The sequence below is a fragment of the Lipotes vexillifer genome, unplaced genomic scaffold (assembly GCF_000442215.2).
Source record: "Lipotes vexillifer unplaced genomic scaffold, Lipotes_vexillifer_v1.1 scaffold773, whole genome shotgun sequence".
Taxonomy (NCBI): Eukaryota; Metazoa; Chordata; class Mammalia; order Artiodactyla; family Lipotidae; genus Lipotes; species Lipotes vexillifer.
In genome coordinates this window covers 14048-32417 of record NW_006786767.1, presented here as the reverse complement: position 1 = coordinate 32417, position 18370 = coordinate 14048, and the positions used below count along the sequence as shown (strand labels likewise).

The following is an 18370-nucleotide window of genomic DNA, read 5'->3' as shown; positions in this document are numbered from 1 at the left end:
AGCATCTTTCCATGTGCTTGCTGACCATTTAGATATCTTCTTTGGAGAAATTCTATTCAAATCTCTTGCTCACTTATTAATTGAGTTTTTTTTGTTTTTGTTGAGTGGTAGCCCCTTTGTTCTTAAAGGATATTTTTGCTGGATATAGGAATCTGGGTTGACAGTCTTCTTTCAGTGCTTGAAAAATTTGTGCCACTTCTCTGGCCTCCATGGTCTCTGATGAGAAATCTGCTGTCATTCAAATTGTTTATCCATGGTATGTAAGGTGTCATTTTTCACGGATTTCAAGATTTTTTTCTTTGTTTTTAGTTTTCTGCAATTTGACTATGATGTGTTTTTTTTTTTTTTTTTAACATCTTTACTGGGGTATAATTGCTTTACAATGGTGTGTTAGTTTCTGCTTTATAACAGAGTGAGTCAGTTATACATATATATATGTTCCCATATCTCTTCCCTCTTTGTCTCCCTCCCTCCCACCCTCCCTATCCCACCCCTCCAGACAGCTCAATAATTGATGATTGTCCTTATCTTTAAAGTAAAAATTAGATAAAGAGAACCTCTGGAAGCAAATTCTTAGTATTATAATCTAATAGATTTCTCTAGAACTTAATTCAAAATGAAGTATTAGAATGACTGTATTAACTTGTAAAAGTAGTTGAATGGGCACTAGGATCTTGTTATTGATGTTTATAAGTGACTATACAGGTGAACAGGTGAAACGCTAAGAAAAAGTCAAAATATGGCCACTTTCAATTACAGAAGTGCATTTTTTTACACAAGTAGCTGCAACTATCCCATTACTTCTGCTACCTTACATAAATTAGACATTTATACAGATGTGTCTTAGATTATTTTCTATGCATCAAAGAAAAAAGGTAGTTGATAAAAAATAGTTGTTTTTATCATTCATACTGGGTTCACTTCAACTTGCTTTGCAAGCAGCTATCAGAATCAACCAATTCAACTAAAATCAAAGTTTTAGGGATGATTTAGAACATGAAATAAAACGCATATGATGCATTTTGGGTATTGAACTGGCATTCTGACATGGAGTAAGAAATTATTTGATTGTTTTGTCAGGAGTAGGTTACAGTGCCTTTTACATAGACACCTGTATTCTACTGTAACTAAAACAATTTGGGTTTTGTAAAGTTCAAGGGAAAATTTTATTCTTCCAATTTAAAATTGCCTTAACACTTCATGTCAGCCAAATGATAATTTTATTTTTTTATTTTTTCCAAATGATAATTTTAAAAAGAAATAATGTTTGAAATTCAGAGTGCTACAAATGTGTCAGTTAATAAGCTTCATTTAATTAAGCAATTCAAGAGTGTCACCCAATTTCTTAAAATGACTTATATTGAAGGTTTTAATGATTACATAATTTATATGCTCATAATACATGTAATTTAGAAAATAAAAAAGCACAAATTAAAATCAACACCCAAAATTTTAATATGCAAGCAGTTCTCATTACCCATCTGCAATCATGAACAAAGTTCACTTAAAAGGAATTCACACACACACACACACACACACACAAACACACACAAAAGGCAAGTGCACATTTCATTAAAATTGAAAAAGTAATTAGGACTTTTTAAAAATAAACCACAGGGCTTCCCTGGTGGCGCAGTGCTTGAGAGTCTGCTTGCCGATGCAGGAGACGCGGGTTCGTGCCCCGTTTCGGGAGGATCCCACATGCCGCGGAGCGGCTGGGCCCGTGAGCCATGGCCGCTGAGCCTGCGCGTCCGGAGCCTGTGCTCCGCAAATGGGAGAGGCCACAACAGTGAGAGGCCCGCATAACGCAAGAAAAAAATAAATAAATAAAAATTAAAAAAAAAATAAGAATAAACCACAACTTAGAAAAAGTAATTTATATTATGCTCAATAAAATGTATTCTATGTTTGGGACTCTGCCCTAACTCGGATAATGAATCAAGCATCAAATCTAACACAATTTCTGTGATAAATATTGTGTGATGGAAAGATATGAAATCCATCATTTCACATGTGATTTTACCAGAATTATCATATTCTTTGTGTAGAACCCATTTTGTCATACTTAACGGATTTTCTCATTTTTAACATTCAACTGGTCTAACTCTGAAAAATCTCATCTGTCAGTGTTTTTTGTGTAATGTAAGCAGTTCTCCAAAAATGCTTTCATGGAAATCTCTTCTTTTGTGACATCCTGTATCTGTGGTAAGATTTGCAATTTTACTTTACGAATGATATGTGCTGTGTTTGCTTTGGATTATCGGATTAGCTGAGACTGATCTACAAAGACTGACTGAAAGAGTGGGGATAGGTTCTAGATGCAAGTGGGGAAGGATATTTGAGGGGAATACATTTATAACTGATGATTTTGTTAGTGAATATTTTCGGTTATAACAAAATTCACTTTCCTGTGCAACCTCAGTACTTTGGGTACCCAGATAATGAACTTGAAGATAATTAGTACTTTCTATTTATCATTCTTGTATTTGGGTGTATTCATATTATATTTTAACTTATACTGTGCTTTGTAAAAAATCCATGCATGCTGTTTGTAACCTAGTTTTTCTACCTTAAATATCATGAAAGTTTTAATAATGTATCATGTCATTCACCTGAGTTCTTACTCAGAAGTAGTCTAATTAAATTGAATGTGGGTTTAAGATTTAGCACTTGCTAAAGACTTTAGGTCTTAGCAAAAATAATTCAGTCTTAAGATAATGAATGCACTAAACACAGTCGTTTGGGGATTCAAATTCATATAATACATGAGTAAAATGCTAATAAAAATCCAGTTCTTTCTATAGTTCAGAGTCTGTTCCAGAGTGTCAAAATAGAAGTATTTGTCTTATTTGCTCAGGCAATGTTAGTGTATTGAAACAAAAGCTGTTTGAAGCAATTAAGGTTCATTAAAAATGTTGCTAATTTAATGAAACCCTAAGAATGTGACATCACAATAATAAAAATGAGCTCTACTAGTAGATTCTAATAAAAAATATACAGCTTTATGTTTCCCAGAGGGAGCTCATAAATGGTAATTATGGTAAATCTCTGATTTATATAGGCTTTAGAAACCTCTTAACTAGCAAAACAAAGATAGTATCTTTTCCTTCATATGGCAAGTTCTTTTTATTTTTAAAGTAGAATATTCACTTTTTTAAAAAGAAATAATTGTTAGAGCAATATTCTTTTCAGCTTGTTAAGTTGCTTTAATTTTAAGCAAGGTATCTAGCTATGTAAATGTCAAGTCTGTTACCAGAGCTAAATTTAGGAGATTTTTCCAGGATGACCAAGGACTTTCCATTGTACATTACCCTACTTCAGATTTAACAGAAACAAAACAAGTAGGAATTAGAATTCAAACTGAAACTGGCAATCCATTCTACAAAAATAAATGTTTTCCAAAACCATATACTGCAGGAGGAGTTCCATAAATACCAATGGATGGCCATAATCAACATTACTAATATTGGTTGGCAGCTTTCAGGCTAATTGTGTGTAACTTTGGCTTATACTCTTTCTACCACAAACATGTTAATTGAGACTTTTTTCAATGCACTTTCATCTTTCTTCTGCAATTCTCGTTTCCAAGTTGGAGAAAACAATGCACGCATATAGATAGTTTAACAATACAAATATTAACATAAATTTACAGTGTGCTTTGTTTCTCTACTACTCACAGTTGGCCTGGAATTTATGAGATAAAATTAATATGCGAAATCCAAATTGGACCTAAGAATACTTATTGTTCTTTCACTTAAAGTAAACTGAACTTGCCAGATTCTCTCCAGAACAGCTACACCACTCCACACTCCCAACAGTCGTTCATGAGATTGCCAATCTATCAGGTGTATAACCATATTACATGACTTAATTTTCCTTTCTCTGTGCCTTAATGAGTTGGAATACCACTTTTTATGTCTTTGGGGATTCCTCTTCCATAAATTGCCTGATATAAACATTGCTCATTTTTCTCTGACAGTCATTGCTTTTTTTCCTGTTGATTTTCAGAAGTTCTTTTTGTTGATCTTACATATTTTAAATATCTTTTCACTTTAGTCATTTGTCTGTTTTCTTTCTCCATGGTGTCTTAAACAGAAATCCTTCATTTTCATATGTCATAGCATCTTATTTTGTCTTACGGTTTTGCTTTTGAATTAGTCACAGTCTCCTACATTTTCTCTCTTAACAAGGTTTGCCTCTCATATTTTGGTTTTTAAGGCACGTTAAGGCCACTTTTTACATGGTGTTTTTTTTTCTTCATATAGTAAGTCAGCTTCCTCCATACTATCTACCAAAGCCATCTACCCTTTCCCTATTGGTAGCAAATTTTCATACAGCAAATCCCCATATATGTATGGGTCTGCCCCTAATCTCTCTGTTCTGTTACGTTAATCTATGCCTCTGTTCTTGCACTATGATACTACACTGATTTCATTGATATGGTTTTGCAGTAGTCCTTCAAATAAGGTAGGGCAAGGTCATGATGGCCTCTGTAAGTCATCCCATCCAAGACCACGGGTTGTATCTATATTACTTAAGGTAATCTAGTAATGTGACCTTAAGCTAAGTGACCTCTCTAAGGATCGGGATGATGTTAATAGTAACTAATGCATATGATTGGTGAGAATTAAAGGATGATTGTGCAAGCCTATCACTGAACAAGCGACCTATGCATCATAAGTATTCAATAAATGTTAACATTAAAAATTAATAATAAAAAAGAAAATAATTCAAATGTACTAAACCAGGTTTCTACTCTTTTTAGGGAATAGAGATAATGTATACAACATTACAATTACATGTTTATTTTACTTTAATAATATCCAGTAAAAACATTGGATTGGTCAGCAAACAGCAATCTGAAAAAATAAATTTTCCTTCTATTATGCCATTATTTAGTATTATTTCTGTCATTATTCATGTTAAATGTTTTCTACTAATTCCATGTTGAACTTGACCAGCACTGAATTAAAATACTAGTTTTTAATTGCCCATTATATCTTTCAAATAATATGACAATGAAAGAGTTCAGAACTCCTCATGAGAGAATCCAGGATTTCACAAAATTGTGAGGACAAACCTATACCTAGTTTCACTCTTCAAGTGAGTAATTCTTGACCTGGGCTTGCATATCCAGAACCTGTTCCCGGCTTATAAGTCAGAATCCCCAGTGGTGGAGCACAAACTCTGGTACTCCTGTTTGAAAATCTGCACTAGATTATTCTAAGGTGCCAGCAGAGTAGAGAGCCACTGCTTTCATAGCCTGTTGAGGCTGCTGTCTCCCTCCTTCTCAAATCAATGTCTTAGGCGATTTCCTTTCCCATATTAGGGAAGTTTTCAACTATAATCTCTTCAAATATTTTCTCAGTCCCTTTCTTTTTCTCTTCTTCTTCTGGAACCCCTATAATTCGAATGTTGGTGCGTTTAATGTTGTCCCAGAGGTCTCTGAGACTGTCCTCAGTTCTTTTCATTCTTTTTTCTTTATTCTGCTCTGCAGTAGTTATTTCCACTATTTTATCTTCCAGGTCACTTATCCGTTCTTCTGCCTCATTTATTCTGCTATTGATCCCATCTAGAGTATTTTTCATTTCATTTATTGTGTTGTTCATCATTGTCTGTTTCATCTTTATTTCTTCTAGGTCCTTGTTAACTGCTTCTTGCATTTTGTCCATTCTATTTCCAAGATTTTGGATCATCTTTACTATCATTATTCTGAACTCTTTTTCAGGTAGACTGCCTATTTCCTCTTCATTTGTTAGGTCTGGTGGGTTTTTATCCTGCTCCTTCATCTGCTGTGTGTTTTTCTGTCTTCTCATTTTGCTTATCTTACTGTGATTGGGTTCACCTTTTTGCAGGCTGCAAGTTCGTAGCTCCCGTTGTTTTTGATGTCTGTCTCCAGTGGCTAAGGTTGGTTCAGTGGGTTGTGTAGGCTTCCTGGTGGAGGGGACTAGTGCCTGTGTTGTGGTGTATGAGGCTAGATCTTGTCTCTCTAGTGGGCAGGTCCACGTCTGGTGGTGTGTTTTGGGGTGTCTGTGGACTTATTATGATTTTAGGCAGCCTCTCTGCTAGTGGGTGGGGTTGTGTTCCTGTTTTGCTATATGGTTGGCATAGGTTGTCCAGCACTGTAGCTTGCTGGTCGTTGAGCGAAGCTGGGCGCTGGTGTTGAGATGGAGATCTCTGGGAGATTTTCGCCGTTTGATATTATGTGGGGCTGGGAGGTCTCTTCTTGACGAGTGTTCTGAAGTTGGCTCTCCCACCTCAGAGGCAGAGTCCTGACTCCTGGCTGGAGCAGCAAGAGCCTTTCATCCACTCGGCTTCATCCTGCGGGACGCCAGAAGAATCCCAGTACCTTCATCCTGTGGGACGCCAGAAGCGGAATCTGACTATGATGTGTTTTGGCATGAATTTGTTTGGGTTTATCTACTTTGGGGTTTGCTCAGCTTCTTGAATCTGTAGGTTTATCATCTGCTAATTTTGGGGAGTTTTACTCGTTATTTCTTTTAGTACGTTTTTCAGTCCTGTTCTTTTTCTCTTCTCCTTCTGGGAATCTGATGACACAAATGTTAGATCTTTTGTTATAATCCCACAAGTCCCTGTGACTCTGTTCTTTTTTTTTTTTTTTTTCATTCTATTTTCTCTGTTGTTCAGATTGAGTAATTTCCATTGTTTTATCTTTCAAGTCACTGTTTCTTTCCTCTGTCCCCTCCACTCTGCTGTTGAGCCCATCCATTGAGGGGTTTTGTTGTTATTGTATTTTTTAGTTATAAAATTTCCATTCAGTTCTTCTATTTCTTTGTTGAAACTTTGCTGGGACTTTCTATTTTTTTGTTTGTTTCAAGTATCTTCATAGTTGCTTGTTGAAACATTTTTATGATGACTGTTTTAAAATCTTTGTCAGATAATTCTACCACGTTGATCATCTAGGTATTGTCTGTTTTCATTCAGTTCAAGATCTTTCTCATTCTTGATATGATGAGTGCTTTTTTATTAAAGCCTGGACATTTGGGACTCTGGATCATATTTAAACCTTCTGTCTCAGTTGGCTTCTTCTGATACTAATCAAGTAGAGGAAGTGGGGGGTAAGGTACATTGTTACAGCCAGGTAGGTGTAGGAATCCAGGTTCCCCACTTAGTCTCCATTAACCTGAGGAGAGGGGCTCCTCATTACTGATGGGCCGGGGTAGGAGTTCCACCTCCCCATGTGGCCTCCACTGATACTGGGAAATAGGATTAACCTTGTTATCACCAGGTGTTGGTGAAAGTACGATTCTCTACCATGTTTCCTCTGATACCAATCCAGCAGTGAAGAGGAGGAACACTTCTTTACTGGCCTGCTGAGAGGAAGTCTAGGTACCCCATATACCTAGACTTTACTAGGTGTGGGTTGAGGTGAGGCACAATTCTTTCTGTGGCATTTGGCTGGAGTAGAGCAGTTATTATCTAAAAGTTTTCTATTTTGCTAGGCTACCTCTTCCCTGGTCCTTTGGCTAGAGAGAGCAGGTTTTGTTGTTGTTAATACTATTGATACTTCCTAGTTTCTCGTGTTACCAAAAATTACCGGCAGGTGGCAGAATAGCTGATGAAAATGGACTGTTCACCAAAACATAAGAAGGCTGATTTCCTTTGTGACATAGGGAAATAAAATCTATTACCTTGTACCCACCCTGGATACAATCCCAAGATTTTGTTCTGAGGGTTAGATACTCTTTATCAGCCTTTGAGTACAGGTAGCTGCCCAGTGGGAATAGAGCTGGAGTAAAAGGAAGTGGGCTTTGTTAGGCTCCTTGGTGACATATGACACCAGGATTACTTGGGTTTTGTGAAAATAAATGTCTAGCATTTAGTTACTCTTCTCCCTAGGAAGGTGGAGATTGGATGACTGGAGAATTAATACTTTCTTTAAACAACATTTTAACATTGACACTTTGAAAGCAAAACAAAGCAAAAAAAACCCCGGAAACACCTCATATCCTATCAGTCATTTTTTCTAACAGGCCCTGCTGATATGTACACATATATGATTCAACTTTTTAATTCTATTTTTCACTTATTATCAAAGGTGTTTTCTGATGTTAGTGCATGGGGGTGGCTTTTTTTTTTAACATCTTTATTGGGGTATAATTGCTTTACAATGGTGTGTTAATTTCTTTTTTTATAACAAAGTGAATCAGTTATACATATACATATGTTCCCGTATCTCTTCCCTCTTGCGTCTCCCTCCCTCCCACCCTCCCTATCCCACCCCTCCAGGCGGTCACAAAGCACTGAGCCGATATCCCTGTGCCATGCGGCTGCTTCCCACTAGCTATCTACCTTACGTTTGTTAGTATATATATATGTCCATGTCTCTCTCTCGCCCTATCACAGCTCACCTCATGTGCAAAGAATTAATCACACTGCAGTCATCTGACCAAAAAAGGTCTGAGGGGAGGCTTTTGATTGATTGTTTCATTTTTGGTTTTCTCAAATTTTTATTTTGAAAAATTTCAAACCTACAGAGAAGTTAAAAGAATAAAATATTGAACATTCAATTACCCTTTACCTAGATTCATTGTTAACATTTTGCCATATTTGCTTTCTTTTCTGTCTCATATAAAGCTAATTTGCAGACATTGATGGGTATGGCTTTCAAGGTTCCTTTAGTCTAGGTATGCACCCCAGTTTTCTTTTCTTTCTCCTCACTCCCTCTCTTCATTCTTCATATTTGAAAATTTTGAAGCTCCAAAACTTTCTCTTAGTTTCCCACCAGCGAGTTATGCTCAGATCCTGCTGACCACCAAGCACTTGTAGGCTGAGTCACTTTCACTTGTCTGTAATAGTCGTTTTGACCAACAGAGTTTGGCTTAAATTCACACGAGATGGAAAAAAAAAAGAAAAAGAAAAAGCTGCTATAGGACCAGGATCTCCTAGAGTTACTTACACCACAACCTTTATATTCCTTAAGGAAAAGTTCCTAGTCAATTTGGCAAAGCCCAGTTGGAGACCTCTACTTTTCTGCTCATCCCAATTCAGGAAATCACTGCAACTACAGGAAGCTGAGAGTTTCTTATTTGTCCTTCTATCTTTTCTCCAGACATTTGTCTCTGGTCTTGGGAACTGCGATCGTATGTACACGATCCTCCCTTAGCTCTGGGAGCCATGCAGAGGAGTTCTCTCAAGGGTTTTCTACTCCAAAAACGAAATACAAGGAAAAGGTAGCTTCGACGTGGGAAGGCCTAGTAGTCAAGAATCTCAAAATCTAGGTGGTTAAAACAATATGCGTCACAAAAAAGGTAGAGACACACGTTGTATTAGCCTCATACATTCTCTGTCACAACACATTGCCACGGTCCCTGGTGGTCTAGTGGTTAGGATTCGGCGCTCTCACCGCCGCGGCCCGGGTTCGATTCCCGGTCAGGGAAAGGGCAGTTTTTTACACCTACACAATATTTTGTGTTTTTCTTCCTACAAAATACTTTTAATGACAATTCCTATAGAACACTTTTAATGATTAATTTTGTTTCTTCTACTCAGTTGCCACATGGGTGACCTTAGCTGAAATACAGGAAATGCAGGAAAACATAAAGAAAAAATCGTTTACCATTCTACCAACCACCGGTAGCTATTATCCAGTTTTTGAAACAGAAAATGGAATAATGCTGTACATACTATTTAATTATCAGCTTTTTAAAAAAACATCTTTATTAGAGTATAATTGCCTTACAATGGTGTGTTAGTTTCTGCTTTATAACAAAGTGAATCAGTTATACATATACATATGTCCCCATATCTCTTCCCTCTTGCGTCTCCCTCCCTCCCACCCTCCCTATCCCACCCCTGTAGGTGGTCACAAAGCACCGAGCTGAACTCCTTGTGCTATGCGGCTGCTTCCCACTAGCTACCTATTTTACGTTTTTACCAGCTATTTTTAAAGTTAATATATTTCTAACACTTTCCAGTAGAAATAAATACACTTCAGCAACATGATATTTTCTTTCAATTTAATTATTTAATTTTTGTAAAGGTAATATATTTACATGGTTTAGGATTCAAATATCCAAAAAAGCATAACTGATAAACCTACTTTTCACCTCGGCCATCTAGTTTGCTTCTAATAAGGCAGCCAGTAGTAAGTTTTATAACTATATTGTAATATAAGTATGTTGTAAATATAAAATATAAATAGATTGTAAATACAAGTACATGCATACATACGTATATATTTAAGTACGTTCCCCTCCCTCGCACAAATGATAGCAATCTATACACACTTTTCTGAACTTTGCCTTTTTCACTTAATTTTAGAAATAGTTGCAGATTACATATGAAGAGCTTCCTCATTCTTTTCTATGGCACATAGTATTCCATTATATTGATATTCCATAATTAATCAAACCAGCTTCCTATTGATGACACTTCGGTTATTCTAATCCTTTGCGGCCATAAAAATAATCTTCTACATATGTTATTTTGTACGTGTGTAGAATAAATGTCCAAGAATTTAAATGTTGGTTCAAAAGACATGTGCATTTGTGGATGGGTAGTGCCAATATGCCCTTCTTAGAGGTCCTGCCAATTTATACTCCACCAGCAATGTACAATATAAAAAAAAAAATGTGGGTTTTCATCAAAATGGATTTCATCAATCATATTTCTGGACTTTTAGGTTTTCCCCCCCTAAAATTTTGGTTTTACAAATAACACTTTGATGAACATCTCTGTGAATACATCTTTGTATATCCTTAGGGATTGCTTTAGGATAAATTCATAGAAGTGGAATTACCACCTCATATCATATATTAGATGGGTTAAATAATTAAATGTAAGAATTGAAACAATAAAAAAATCGGTGGATAATTATCTTATTGGGCTGGAGAAGACTTTTTCAAGGTAAAAGCAAACACAGAAATTATAAAGGATAAAACTGATAGGTTAGACTACATGAAAACTACCCATGTGAAAATCCTCTAGTATTAAAAGACAAATGCCAAACTAATATGTAAGTAATATACATATAATATAAATTACCCAATAGCAAAAATCGATAAAGTGTATGATTTAGTAAGTCTCAAAACTAATACAAATAATTAGTAAGTTTATGAAAAATGATCAACCTCAATAGTAATACAATAAATGCAAGTTAAAATGAGACTCCAAATTTTTATGTTGCACTTTCGTAAAGATAAAAAGAATGATGATATCTAGTTGCCTGAGGAATTTGGTAATACTCATTGAAAAGTGAAAATTGGTGATATCGCTCCACACAGCAGTTTGGCAATATGTATTCAAAGCTTTAAAATGTGGGTTATCTTTTCAATGGCAACTTTACCTTTATGCATTCGTGCTGAGGAAGTACTCTCAAATGCGTAACGATATGTGTACAGAGATAACACATTAAGGCCTTAACTCGTCCACTTGATTTCAGAGGCTCCCTTCAAAAGACAATAAACTAGAATTGATGATTTTCCTTCCCTAAGCCTCTGAAACGACTAGAAAAACTACCACAACATTATCAATATAATCATAGGTAAAATCCTAGAGACCTTTTTTTCTTCTTCGTCCTTTGGCTTTGTGTTGAATAGTTCTCTTAGCACGAATCCCTAAATATGAAAGACTTTGGTCGGAGGAAACCATGAAGAACTAGTCATAAGGATACAAACAAAAGTTTTTCTTGTGTGCGTTGGTGGTATAGTGGTGAGCATAGCTGCCTTCCAAGCAGTTGACCCGGGTTCGATTCCCGGCCAACGCATTACCGATATCTTCTTTTCTCCGGAAGCTCGAGTAGAGCAAATAGGGGGGATAAAGAAAAGCCTTTGACCACCCATCCGTCCTCAAACTCTGAGCCTTCTGGGAGACTCTACCGTGAGCGAACCTCCAGACTTCATGCAGCTACCAAGGCAAGCCCATCTGCAGCGTTTGGCCTCTTGCTTCGCACCAGTTTACGATAATTCTCCTTTTGGGGGTCTTTAGGGAATGTCAAAAATGGAGGCTGATCGGATATGTTTTTCTGAATACTCGGAGGCGACTTAGATTTACTAAAGAGTCAGAATAAGGAAGTCAGCCCAAGACTCCGAAGTTCCTAAGAGAGTGCGCCAAGGAGCAGTGAGGGAAGCAAGAAAAATAATAAAGGGGACCTCACGCCGTTTAGCAGCTCACCAGCTTCGCTTCTCTGCCGGTTCCAACATTCTGGCGACAGAAACCTCAACTCCAGGGTACAAGGTGGAGATGTAAATAGGAAAATCCTCGGGTTGCCTAGTGGGGGCGGCTTGATTATTTGGAGGGGAAAGAGAGAAGTGGCTTGAGGAGAGCGACTGGGAACGCGGTCCCCGAGCTGCAGGCGACGCTCTCAGACCTCGTCAGGACTGGGTGCGCCGCCGTCCAGCGGAGAGGGTGATGATGGCGCGGACACGGCGGGATTCTGAGACCCAGATTCGGGTGTCAGGGCTTCGAGGTTATGGGTGGAAACGTTTGGGATTTTAACCTAGGCGAATCAGGCGAACTGAACAAAGAAAGCTGCAGCACCACTTAGACAATCCTGTTTGAAAAGACATTAAAACAAACTGCAGGACGCTGCCCTGGAGGTGGCGCGCCGTGATCGTATAGTGGTTAGTACTCTGCGTTGTGGCCGCAGCAACCTCGGTTCGAATCCGAGCCACGGCATACAGTTAGAATTCACCTTCGTGGCTTCCCGTTTTGGAAACTTTTAAAGGTTAAAAAAAGCTTGTAATCCGTCTTTGCTCAAGGCTGCATCGCAGAAGTGCAGACTACGAATTAGATAAATAACTGTCTCCACTCAGCTCACTCCGCGGCTCTCCCACCTAAGCGAATCTAACCAGCCCTGGCAGAGCTGCTACAGGGCGGTGTGGAGCGCCTCGGAGCAGCAAGCAAGGCCTACCTTCACCTGAGCAGAGGAGAGAGCCCTTCGCTGGTGACTCCGGAACTCAGCGCCTCTTCGTGAGATTGGAGAAATGAACGTTTTGGAGAGTGGAGTGAAATCTCCCGCGAGCGCCCACGCCTGAGGCTCTAAATCCCATCTGACTTTAAATCTCAGTGGGACCTTCAGGTCCCACAAAATTTTAGTATTTAAAAACAAAATCGTGCCCCAAATGAATAGTCAATTGGACCTAATTTCCGACTGACGCGTCCTTCAGCCTCACCCCACCCCATCCCCTGGTGGTCACGGTTTAGGCGGGGAAAGGGTTTCGGACCTAGAAGAAGGAAGAACGAGGCTGTAGGACCAAGGGCCCGGGAGCACAAGTCCCCGCGCCCCTCCTACTTCTCGCGGCAGTTTGCGCCTCTCATCCCCATTCCCTCGCGCTTTTTCGTCTCCTCTTCTGGATTCCGGGTCCTAGAAACCGGGTTCTCCAAGAGAATTTGCTGTCCAAAAGGTCTCAAAACCTGTCTAAAAGGAATTTGAAGAAACGTCGAGGTTTCAGGACTAGTGATTCCCGCGCCCTCTGCAAGCCCGTCTAGTCCCGTGTAGTCCCATCACTCTAGAAGCCTGGAGTTTCTCGGTGACAAAAGCTAGTACTGCGTTTAAAATCCTGGAGCCAGAGAACTTTCAAACTCAGCTGTGTGTATCTTTGACCACGCAAGCTGTCTCTCGAAAGAAATTATATTCCTGTAAGTAGCAGTGCACAGCAGCGCCCGGCTAGCTCAGTCGGTAGAGCATGAGACTCTTAATCTCAGGGTCGTGGGTTCGAGCCCCACGTTGGGCGGTACTTGTTTTTCCCCGCCTACCTCCGTTTTATTGAATCTTCTTTTGTTAGCTACCAACTGAACCAGCAGCTTCTAAATAGCCATTGTGGTCACTGTTGTTTTAAACTTCGCTAAATTGTTCCAGAAATCGCCTCTACTCGCCCCAAATCTAGCAAAGAAGAGGAATCCGGGCTACCGATTCCAGCATCTCAGGTTGCGACCAGGGGTCACAGATCTACAGCTGCCCGAACCCAGGCTCCTCCGAGGAGGCTCCTCCTCCTCCCCGCGGGGCTCCCCCTTCGTCCTGCCTCGACTCTGCTCCACTTAGAAGACATCTTAGGATATGACCAAACGGAAACACTTTCGTTCTCTTCTCGTCTGCGGGAAATTTTGGTTGAGGTGTTGAAGGGCCTTCTTAAGTAGTTAAAATGTTCTCCATTAGGTGCTAAGGAGAGTGCCTTTGCTTTTTAGGTTTTGAAACGTTCATCAGCCTCAAAGGGCTGTAAAATACAACTAGTTTAGGAAGATCTCGAAACGAAAAAGAGGAGAGGGCGCTGGAAAAGGAGCTGAGGAGGAGGGACGCGGAAGAGCAAAGAAAGGGGGAAGTACGATAGGAAGGGGAGGGAGGAGCAAGGACGATGGCCCGGAGCTGGCAAGTGGAGAGATTGCAGCGGTCTCATCAGATGGATGTAGGCGGACTCTCTGGAGCGCTGCGCCCGAGCGTTTCGAGTTAGCTATTGATCGACCGGAGAACTCCGTTCTACCCCGAAGGCCTGAAGTTGTTTGCCTGACATTTGTTCCTGCTAAATCTCTCATTCAGTGTTGGGATGAGTGGTGTGAGTAAAGTGGGTTTTCAAAGTGAGTGGAAGCCGAGTTTGTCCCCAGTCATCAGGCTTCTCCACCACAACGCAGACACTCGCTTTTAACCCCTCATACAGGTCTTTCCCACATCTCCCTAAGGATCATTTACCAGTCCTACTTTTTTTTTTTTTAGTTTGTAAGTGTGCTTTAATCTCCTTTATATATCCCGCCAACCATCTCCAAAATCCTCAGTACACTAGCCGATTATTCTCAAGGTGTTGTGCCGGGACAAACATCACCAGCATCATCTGGAAACTTTTGAGAAATGCAAATTCTCAAGCCCTACCTCAGACCTACAGATTCAGAAACTCTGGAGGTGGGCCCAACAATCTGAGGCTCAAGCTCTCCAGGTGATTTGGATAAATGCTCAAGTTCAGGAACCACTGCATTAGGGCAACTTCCTTTCCCATCAACCAAGATGTACCATGTTCTTGGGTAGGAGACTCAACGTCATAAAAATAACACCTCTCTTTAACTTTGTGTCTGAATTTAACATAGTTTTCATTAAAATATCAAAAATATTTTTCTTTTTTATTCAAACTGGACAATATAATTCTAAAGTTTAAATGGAAAAATAAGCAGTAATACTCAGGAAATTCTTTTTTTAAAAGAACAATAAGGAAGGATTAACCCTATGAAATATTAAAATGCCATAAATTATAATGATTAAAGCAGTAAAATATCGTGTATGTGTAAACAACAATTAATGGGACAGCACAGAGTCCAGAAATGGACCAAAATACATGAAGAAATGTAATACATTAGAAAGAGGGACTCAAATCAATAATTCTAATGACCAATTTTTTAATAACTAGGTAGCTGTCAACAGAAGGGCTATGACAAAATAATGGGAAAAAATAATGGTCAATGAATATCATGCCCTTTACATAAGGGTAAATTCCAAATTGATCAAAGATTTAAATAATAATGAAAAGGAACATAAAAGTTCTTGTAGAAGCATGAAACAATTATTTTGTTATATTGGGGTGTGTGTGTGTGGAAGAGCCTGTTATAACTATGACACAAACTCAGAAGTCCTGAGATAAAATATTGATGAGTTTGACTATATAAACCAAATGGAATCTGCATAAGCAAAGTCCAAAGACAAATGACAATTTGGGGAAGTATTTGCAACTCACATTGTGTTAAAAATCCTCCATTTTGAGTTAATGCTTTGGCATATCAACATCCTTCTCACAGCCCTAATTGTGAATGCACACTCAAAAACAGCTGAAACCCCCTGATAAGCAACCCAACCCCTGGACTCTAACTTTCCCCTCCTCCATCCTCTTCTCCCAGCCCCACCCCCCCCTTCCTCCTCCTCTTTCCTTCCTCTCTTTCCCCAACTTTCCCTCCCTTAGACCCCACTCAGGACCCCAGTGAAGGCTTTGGCTCACAGGTCCTGGCTCTCACTGCTCCCCACCAGTTCAACTGAACACACTGCCAGTTGGACTCCTGTGTGGCCCTGCGCACGCCCGCGGTGACCCCCTCTGGGACCTGTGAGTATAATAAACTTCTCTTCTGGTTCTCTTCCCTTCCTGTGGAGGCACCAAATTTACCATACCATGCTAGACATCTACATTCTTAGAACATACATCATGTACAAAAGGCTAATTTCCCTAATATTTACAGAACTATAAGCCAATAAGAAGTAAACCAATAACCCAATAAAAAGTAGCAAACATATAAAGAATAGAAAATATAAAAGGCTATTGCCCATATGAAAAGATACTTAACATTCAACATTACTATTAATGAAAGTAGTGCAATTTAAAACTAAGCTGAGATAATATTTTCAACTATAATATGGTAAATTTTTAAAGTTTAATACGTTAGAGAGTTAATAAATATTGTTAAAGAGAGGGTAAATTGGTTTAAGTTCTACAGGGTGTTTTGAACAATATCTATCAAAAATTTAAACTTTTTTTAACTTCAGCAATCCACAGTTAGAAGTTTTTCCTACAATATTCCTATACTTATGTGAAATTAAGTGTATACAAAGTTATTCATGGAGCACTTTTTATTAAGCAAAAGATTGTAAACTCTCTAAATGTCCATCAGTTTTGGGGGTGACTAAATAAACAACAGTACAACCACACAATGAAATATAGTTCAGCTAGCTGTAAAAAAGAATGAGGAAGCTCCTGAGGGGAGATTTACAGAAATTGGTTATAATTCAGTAATAAATACATGGAAAACTAAGCAAATGGAAAAGTAACATAATTGTTACTGCCAAGGGAAGATTATATTCAAAAAGTGATCATGTTAAATTATGGGGCTTCTCTGTTAATAGTTTATATATTAAAAATAATAATCATTGATCTCATCAAAATTAAGATATAAGCATATTGATGTATTAGGGTTCCCCAGAAAAACAGAACCAATAGAAGATACACACGTATGTATATAGAGATTTAGTTTAAGGAATGGACTCATGTTATTGTGGAGGTTGGTAAATCTAAAATCTCCAGGGTAGGCCAACAGGCTGGATAACCAGGGAAGAACGGATTTTGTAACTCTAATCTGAAAGCAGAGTCTGGAGGCAGAACTCCCCTTTCCTCTGGGGACCTCAGTCTTTTTCTCTTAAGGCCTTCAATGCATTGGATGAGGCCCACTCACATAATGCAGGGTAATCTGCTTTACTCAGAGTCTACTGATTTAAATGTTAATCTCATCTAAAAAATACCTTCCCAGAAACATCTAGACTGATGTTTGACCAAATATCTGGGTACCATGGCCTAGCCAGGTTGACACATAAAATTAGCCATCACAATTGGGAAGATGGAGGAGTGGGAAATGTGTGTGTGTGTGTGTGTGTGTGTGTGTGTGTGTGTGTGTGTGTGTGTGAGAGAAGTGGTAAGTGTAGGGGAATACGGAAAAGAGCGATAAAGTGCCTAAAACTAGAAAATCAAGAATTAACAATATTTGTCTACAGAGACAGAGGTGAATAACAAATCACTGATTAAAAGAATTTAAAGAAGTTACTTTTAGGGAGTAGGAAATGGGGGAGAGTTTCAGGGGCCTGTCGGTTTTCATTACCGAGTTTATGAGTTTGACTCTAAATTATGTGCATATATAAGCTTGATAAAAATAAATACTAAATAAAAAAGGCTTTTTCTATGTTGTAGTTTTTCAAGTATTTTACCAAATTGTTGTCTTTTGAATTTTGTAGGGGAATGGCTCAGCTGTGGCACCCAGGTGACCTTGTATGTATTTGCACAGGCCACACCGGCCAAGGCTTGAACTAATACTATTCTGAATCTTACCACAAGGCAGAGAACCTTGTGATTGTCCCAAAGCAAGAGAGGATGGGAGGGTTGTGAAGAGTGCCAGGAAACAGCTTCCATTCCCCTCCCTGTCTACCCTGGGACAGTTTCTCATTGCCCTTCAGGTTCTAATCACATATGAGGCATTCTGCTCACCTCCTTGTCCCTTCCCTGGGGACAGCTGCAGACTGTAAAACTACTTAGCTGCAGTCTAGAATTGGCTTCTCAATAACAGGTATCCCACAACTTGCATTGTAGTCACTGACCCCTTTTGTTTCAGATGACCCTTTGGATGTGTGGGATGAAGGCCCAGGAAGTCTATACCTTCAACTACTCTTCCTTTTGCTGTCTATGTAAGTAATAAACTTTCTGAATCTAAAAGTGACTTGTTATAGCTTTACAAGCTGCATCACTCAGACCTTGGCTTTGCCAGATGTTGAGTGCTTGCTTGATTGATTGACTGACTTTTTGCTAAACAAATTCTTAAACTTTTTATGTAGCTAAATGTATTAAACTTTTTCCTTAGGGATTTGAGTTTTGTCATGCTTAGAAAGGATTTTCCCTAC

At 38.8% G+C, this 18370-nt stretch overlaps 4 non-coding genes across 4 annotated transcripts; all 4 read left to right on the top strand.

Annotated features, from left to right (window-relative positions):
- The first annotated feature begins 9329 nt into the window (after positions 1 to 9329).
- On the top strand, positions 9330 to 9401 carry TRNAE-CUC (transfer RNA glutamic acid (anticodon CUC)). Its single transcript has one exon. It is a non-coding gene; the product is annotated as a tRNA-Glu (tRNA).
- Positions 9402 to 11656: 2255 nt separating this feature from the next.
- TRNAG-UCC (transfer RNA glycine (anticodon UCC)) lies at positions 11657 to 11728 on the top strand. Its single transcript has one exon. It is a non-coding gene; the product is annotated as a tRNA-Gly (tRNA).
- Positions 11729 to 12567: 839 nt separating this feature from the next.
- TRNAH-GUG (transfer RNA histidine(anticodon GUG)) lies at positions 12568 to 12639 on the top strand. The gene has a single exon. It is a non-coding gene; the product is annotated as a tRNA-His (tRNA).
- A 985-nt stretch (positions 12640 to 13624) lies between these two features.
- On the top strand, positions 13625 to 13697 carry TRNAK-CUU (transfer RNA lysine (anticodon CUU)). The gene has a single exon. It is a non-coding gene; the product is annotated as a tRNA-Lys (tRNA).
- Positions 13698 to 18370: the final 4673 nt, after the last annotated feature.